We start from the raw sequence: 7,577 nt of genomic DNA on the forward strand, positions 1-7,577 counted from the left end.
TTGTTCACTCTGATTGGCTCGGGATCCCACCAATTCCAGAATGTCGTCCCGAGCTGCCCCACTTTCTATTGGGCAGGACATGCGGTCAGTCACGCAAGAGCTGAAGCATAAAAGAGATATGTGTTCATTTCTGAGCCGGCGTGTGTTTATTGTCCATCCCTCGTTGACTGGATGGCCGTGAGGAGTCAACCACAATGGAGTCACAGGTAAGTCTAACCGGAGAAAGGTGAGCCCAATGGTATCTTACAATAATTGACAGTCCAGATTTTTAATGACTTAACGGAACACCCCTATCTGGCCTGGTGATATTTGAACACCTCTCACAGAACATTAACCAGGGTTGGCTAGGACTAGACCAGTTACATTGAGACAAAACCACTGTCTTCTGAGACAGGAATTTCCAACTTTGGTCAACAAGAGGACACAATGTTTCAGGGAAACCAGAAGTATCTATTCAGAATTTCCATCATGAACTAACAGGAATAACTTCTGTAAAACACCCTCACAGGATTTTAGGGTGAAGATTTACATATGGAAAGAAGAATCATAATCCATAAGTCCGTGTGTGAGTAAGGATACTACTTATTGTTACGTCATGGAGATCAAACCCTGTTAATTAAACTAACCGCCCAGAAAAGCTCATCTTGCCTCATAATCTGTTAAAATGTGAGTGACAGACTTCCTAAATTCCACTATTTAATGAAAATATTTTTCTAACTCGAATAGTGAACACTAAACAAAACCTGTTCACAAATCCAACACCCCCTTTCTTTAACTACTTACTATCTGACCCCAACTCGACGCAACTTAATATGCTATTCTCATAACATATTTATTGAACGTTACATTAGCTTAATCTCAAGGCCACACAGTCTCCTCTTCATTGATGTTTTCACTTTTCTAGTTGCTGATCTTCCTGGGTGCTCTTCTTTTTACTGTATGTTTCACGTGAGCAGGTACCTGCGAGAGTGTTTTCAATTTATCTGAGAGTAAGGTATTAGATCGGCAGTTGCTCTCCCACTAACTTTCAAAATGCAGGTTTTTTTTTCCACCATAGGACACATTAAATTCTTATTTGATTGATTTCCAGGGATCAAAACAATAAAATTCAAAATCTCATTGTCTTCTGGTATCCTGGGCATAGCTTAAATTAATTAAATTTAAATTATTGTAAAAACAAAAAAAAAAGAACACAGGTATCCATTTAACAGCCAATTGCTACATTTGAAACAGCCCGACCTTTTGCTAGCAGCTGTGGCTGTACTTCAAGTTGAGAAAAGCACTCTCTATCTTAAACTGACAATACATGCTTTCGATTTCATAACATTGCATTGATAATTTGTCCTAAACGAACACGAAGACTCCAACACCATGATGCAACCATGTAAATGTGGAGATTATGGGAAGAGATTGTAGTTACCCTGTCTAGCTGGAAATTGATTGATACAGTCACACTGGAAATAAGCTTTTGCCTGCTGGATTCACAGTGTATTCCAGCTTCCAGAAAAAAATTGTTTATCACACTGAGGAGATACCGTTTAGCTGAACCTCCTGTGGAAAGTGTTTCGCACAGTCAGTCAACCTCACTGTGCACCAACGAGTTCACACTGGGGACAGGCTGTTTATGTGCCCTGTATGTGGGAAGGAATTTGCACGGACATCAAACTTGTTGCAACATCAGCGAGTTCACACTGGAGATACATTATTTACTTGCTCAGAGTTTGCAAAGGGATTCGGATAGTCCCACAACCCGCTGATGCATCAACACATTCATTCTGGTGAGAGTGTGTAAAAGAATTCACTTCTGCCGACACATCAATGAGTTCACACTAGGGAGGATCATTCACTTGCTCCGAGTGTAATACAAACTAAATTCAGTTTTCTCAGCTCTTCAGTGCAGCTACAACATTGGCATCTACCCAACAATCTGGAAATTTGCCAGATTGCCTGTGCAAAAGTAGCAGTATACATCCAACTCAGGATTTATCGTCCTATCAGTATCCTCTCGATTATCGATAAAGCTATGCAACATATCGAATAACATCCTCTCAGTACCACCAGTCTCACTCAGGTACTGACCTCATTCTAGCCTTGGTTAAAACATGGACAAAAAAGCTTAATCCTAGAGGTGAGATGAGATTGACAGCCCTTGACCTCAAGGCTGCATTAGACCCAGTGTGGCATCAAGGTGCTTTGATTAGATTCCAGGATGTAATTTAATACTGCGGATGTTATTCTCTATATAATCACAACGATCCTCTGGATTAGGTTCCAGTCTGTAATTCATTCCCGAGTATGTTATTCTATATAAAAATAATCCCGAACCCCTCAATTAGATTATAGCCTGCATGACACACTCAGTTTTCTGTTATACTGGATTGAATCATCCTGATTCCCTCGATCAACTTTCCGTCTGTAGATCACTTCTGATTGTGTTATTCTGTCAGTTAACAAGGCCCAGCTCTTGATTAGATTCCAGTCTATAAAACCCTTGCTTGAATCTAGCGACCTTTCAGAAAATTTCCGTGTTTATTAATTTTGAACTTTTTTCAGCGACCAATCTATAATCGCTCTGTCGAATGTAAAATTGCGGGCTTCCATGACATAAATTTTACCCAAAATGGCATGCGAATGTGATCGCAACCCATTCTTAATGCAGGAGTCCCACGAGCACGCGCAATGCGCGCTTACAGGCACATGGACTGGAATTGGGAATATGCGGAGTGATGGTCCGGAAGCCAATTATGTCAATTTCGGTCCAACACTGACAGTGATGGTTCCGAGAAACTCCTCTCACAGATTAGATTAGATTACCTACAGCGTGGAAGCAGGCTAGTCGGCTCAACATCAACCCTCCGAAGAGCAACTCACCCAGACCCATTCCCCTACATTTACCCCTGGCTAATCCACCTAACACGATGGGCAGTTTAGCATGGCTAATTCACCTAACCTGCACAGTTTTGGATTGTGGGAGGAAACCGGAGCACCCGGAGGAAACCCACACAGACACGGGGAGAATGTGCAAACTCCACACAGACAGTTGCCCGAGGCGGGAACCACCGCCCGAGCCACCGTGCCGGCTAATGGGCGGGGGGCATTTACAGGCTTTTCCTCGAGTAATGATTGAATGTTTGACTGGAGTCGTGTGGTGAGTCTTTCTGACTCTGTCTCATTCAGATGATAATTTTGGTGGTTTGTAGTTCACTGCGACTGTTAAGCTGCACTCCTCAATCATACTCATACATGGGACCTGAACGTCTTTAGCATCTATTTGGTATACCTAATTGTGCTATTCTGAGTTCCAGACTTCAGACCCTTGAAGTTGGATTCTAGAGAGTGGTGCTAGAAAAGCACAGCAGGTCAGGCAGCATCCAAGGAGCAGGAGAATCGAAGTTTCGGGCAAAAGCCCTTCATCAGAAAACACTGGGGTTCGATGTCAGTTTGAATGAGAATGTTGGGCATTTACTGAGCTCCTTGAGTTCAGAGGTTTCGAGCTGGAGAAGATGATAGAGATAGCGAGAGGCAAGACTATGAGCAAAGATTGACATTTTATAATGGATCTGCTGCGTCACCACGAACCTGTGTGCGTCAGCAGGCATAGCAATCATAGATTAAATGAACTTGGTGTGAGGAAGGCGAGAAGCAGCCGTGATCTGGAACGAAAGGAGGTCACTGGACCTAAAATGTTGACTGTACTGTCTGCCCATTGATGCTACTAGACCTACTGAGGTTCTCCAGCAATTTTTGATTTTGTTTCTGTTTCAGATTTCCAGCATCCACAGTTATTTGTTTCTTGCTTAGCGATTTGGATGACCTCAGATTTATGGGGAGTAGAATGTTTCAGGCCTTCAGGTGTGTGACAGAAGAATCAAACTCAAGAAGTGACAAAGACATAATGTAATTTTCAGAATCAGATGAACTGAGGTGGGGCAGGGTCAGAAATTATTCCTGAGATTTGAAGAGGTGATCCCAATGAAAGTGTGGACATGCAGCTGGTAGCTCATCTGAGAGGGAACGCATTTGCCAAGCTTTCAAGTGGCTACTTCAACCTCACACATTTGGCATGAGGATAGATGGAAGTGGTGCTGGAGAGTGGTGTTTGCAGTGTGATTTGGACATAATGGATTTGAACTTCTCATTATTTAATTGTGCAAGAGTTCCAAGTATCTAGAATTGGGTGTTGGGCAGGTGAAGGCAGTGCGAAGCTCAGAGAGAAACTTGAGGACAATGATTTTCACATTTTCACTTTAATTGTTTGATTTCCCGCCAAGTTGACTCTCTCTGTCTGATGGTTGACAGGCTGGGAGATTGTGGGTTGGGCCTTGATCGACTGAATGTTTTATTGTTCGGGAAGGTGTAAAAGGCCGGGCCGAGGTTGTGGGAAGGGGGTGCGGTTGGGCGGGCGGGGTGGTGGGCGGGGGTGTGTCAAAGCTTCAATAGAAATCCAGCAGAACTGAGAACAAACAACACCTAGCTCTGTGGGAACGGGGAGACCAACAGAGGACAGAGACATCAGGACCTGAAACCAAGCTGACACCAGACTACCATGTTATCAGTGCTTTGATTTGCATTGCCAACCCTCTACCTTTACCGAATTTCCCATTTCATTTGAATGTCACGTACCCTCAATATTCAGGATCCAATCCTTGTCATCCTAAAACCACGTCTCTGTAAGGAGTCTCAGGTCACACTTGTTTTCTTCAGTCAATTCGTTCACTTTTCTTACAGTGCAGCACACATTCAGACACAGTCTTTAGTTTCAATTTTTGTGATCGTTTCAATCCAGCTTTGATTAGTGGTACATTTATTCCCTTTGTCCCTTTCTTTTGTTCTCTGACATTCACTTTCCACATTACTACATTGCTCACCTGCCTTGATTTGGAATTGCCCATCATGTCCAGGGATGTGCAGGTTAGACAGGGAAATGCAGAGTTATCGTATCATACTAATAGAAGCAGGAGCCGGCTATTTGGCCTGTCGAGCCTGCTCCACTATTCATTCAGATGATGGCTGATCTATCCATCATCTCAGCTCCTCCTACCTGCATTCTTCCATCTACCCTTAATTCCCCTCCATGGAATATCCCATCCAACTGTGTCTTGAATATAATTAATGAAGCTGCCTTATCTGCTCCCTTGGGCAGAGAATTCCACAGAGTCACACGAATTACAACATGGAAAGAGACCCTTCAGTCCAACTCATCCATGTTGACCAGTTATCCTAAACAGTCTAGTCCCATTTGCTCGCACTTGGCCCATATCTCCCTAAGTTGAAACTTTATTGCTGGAACAGCACAGCAGGTCAGGCAGCATCCAGGGAACAGGAGATTCGACGTTTCGGGCACAGGCCCTTCTTCAGGAATGAGCAGGAGAAGATAAAAGGTAGGGAGGAGGGACTTGGAGGAGGGGCGTTGGAAATGTGATAGGTGGAAAGAGGTCAAGGTGAGGGTGATAGGTCGGAGTAGGATGGAGGCGGAGAGGTCAAGAAGAAGACTGCAGGTCAGGAAGGCGGTGCCGGGCTGGAGGGATTCGGCTGAGAAAAGGTGGGGGGAGAGGGGATGAAGAAACTGGTGAAGTCCAAGTTCATCCCCTGTGGTTGGAGGGTTCCCAGTCGGAAGATAAGACGCTCCTCCTCCAACCGTCGCGTTGTTGTGGTTTGGCGGTGGATGAGTCCAACGACCTGCATATCCTCGGTGGAGTGGGAGGGGGAGTTGAAATGCTGTGCTACAGGGTGGTTGGGTTGGTTCGTCCGGGTGGCCCAGAGGTGCTCTCTGAATCGCTCCGCAAGTAGGCGGCCTGTCTCCCCAATATAGAGGAGGCCACACCGGCTGCAGCGGATGCAGTAGATGATGTGGGTGGAGGTGCAGGTGAATCTGTGGCGGATATGGAAGTTTCCTTTGGGGCCTTGGAGAGAAGTGAGGGGGGAGGTGTGGGCGCAAGTGTTGCACCTCCTGCAGTTGCAAGGGAAGGTGCCGGGAGTGGAGGTTGGGTCGGTGGGGGGTGTGGATCTGACAAGGGAGTCGCGGAGGGAGTGGTCTCTACGGAAAGCTGATAAGGGAGGGGAGGGAAATATATCCTTGGTGCTGGGGAAATATATCCTTGGTCACTTCCGCCTCTCCATGTACAGCACATCATCCGCCGTCACTTCCGCCACCTCCAAACAGACCCCAGCTGTACATGGAGAGGCGGAAGTGACCAAGGATATATTTCCCCAGCACCAAGGATATATTTCCCTCCCCTCCCCTATCAGCTTTCCGTAGAGACCACTCCCTCCGCGACTCTCTTGTCAGATCCACACCCCCCACCGACCCAACCTCCACTCCCGGCACCTTCCCTTGCAACCGCAGGAGGTGCAACACTTGCGCCCACACCTCCCCCCTCACTTCTCTCCAAGGCCCCAAAGGAAACTTCCATATCCGCCACAGATTCACCTGCACCTCCACCCACATCATCTACTGCATCCGCTGCAGCCGGTGTGGCCTCCTCTATATTGGGGAGACAGGCCGCCTACTTGCGGAGCGATTCAGAGAGCACCTCTGGGCCACCCGGACGAACCAACCCAACCACCCTGTAGCACAGCATTTCAACTCCCCCTCCCACTCCACCGAGGATATGCAGGTCATTGGACTCATCCACCGCCAAACCACAACAACGCGACGGTCGGAGGAGGAGCGTCTTATCTTCCGACTGGGAACCCTCCAACCACAGGGGATGAACTTGGACTTCACCAGTTTCTTCATCCCCCCTCCCCCCACCTTGTCTCAGCCGAATCCCTCCAGCCCGGCACCGCCTTCCTGACCTGCAGTCTTCTTCTTGACCTCTCCGCCTCCATCCTACTCCGACCTATCACCCTCACCTTGACCTCTTTCCACCTATCACATTTCCAACGCCCCTCCTCCAAGTCCCTCCTCCCTACCTTTTATCTTCTCCTGCTGAACACTCTCTGCTCATTCCTGAAGAAGGGCCTGTGCCCGAAACGTCGAATCTCCTGTTCCCTGGATGCTGCCTGACCTGCTGTGCTGTTCCAGCAATAAAGTTTCAACTTTGATCTCCAGCATCTGCAGACCTCACTTTCTCCATATCTCCCTAAACCCTTCCAATACATGCACCCATCTTGATTCCTTTTAAGTGCCATAATTATACTAGCATCCACGACTTCCTCAAGCAGCTAATTCCATACCCGCACCATGCTCTGCGTTAAAAAGTTGTCCCTTCAGTCCCTTTTATTTCTTGCCCCTCTCACCGTAAATGTATGCCATCTAATTCTAGACTCCCTCAATTCAGGGAAAATACCTTGTCTGTTTATCCTATCAATGCGGCATGATTCCTAAAGAAGGGCTTATGCCCGAACTGTCGATTCTCCTGCTCCTTGGATGCTGCCTGACCTGCTGCGCTTTTCTAGCAACACATTTTCAGCTCGTATCCTATCAATGCCCCTCATAATTTTGTAAACCTCCATAAAGTCACCCCTCAGCCTTCAAGGCTCCAGAGAAAACAACTCCAGCCTGTTCAATGTCAACCATATTTAATTCTGAGCAAGACTCAGCTGGTTCAAGAGGTAGAGCGGGGCCGCAGAAG

The sequence above is a fragment of the Chiloscyllium plagiosum genome, unplaced genomic scaffold, assembly GCF_037043375.1.
Source record: "Chiloscyllium plagiosum isolate Xiang-an unplaced genomic scaffold, Cpla_swu_hap1 HiC_scaffold_27, whole genome shotgun sequence".
NCBI lineage: Eukaryota > Metazoa > Chordata > Chondrichthyes > Orectolobiformes > Hemiscylliidae > Chiloscyllium > Chiloscyllium plagiosum.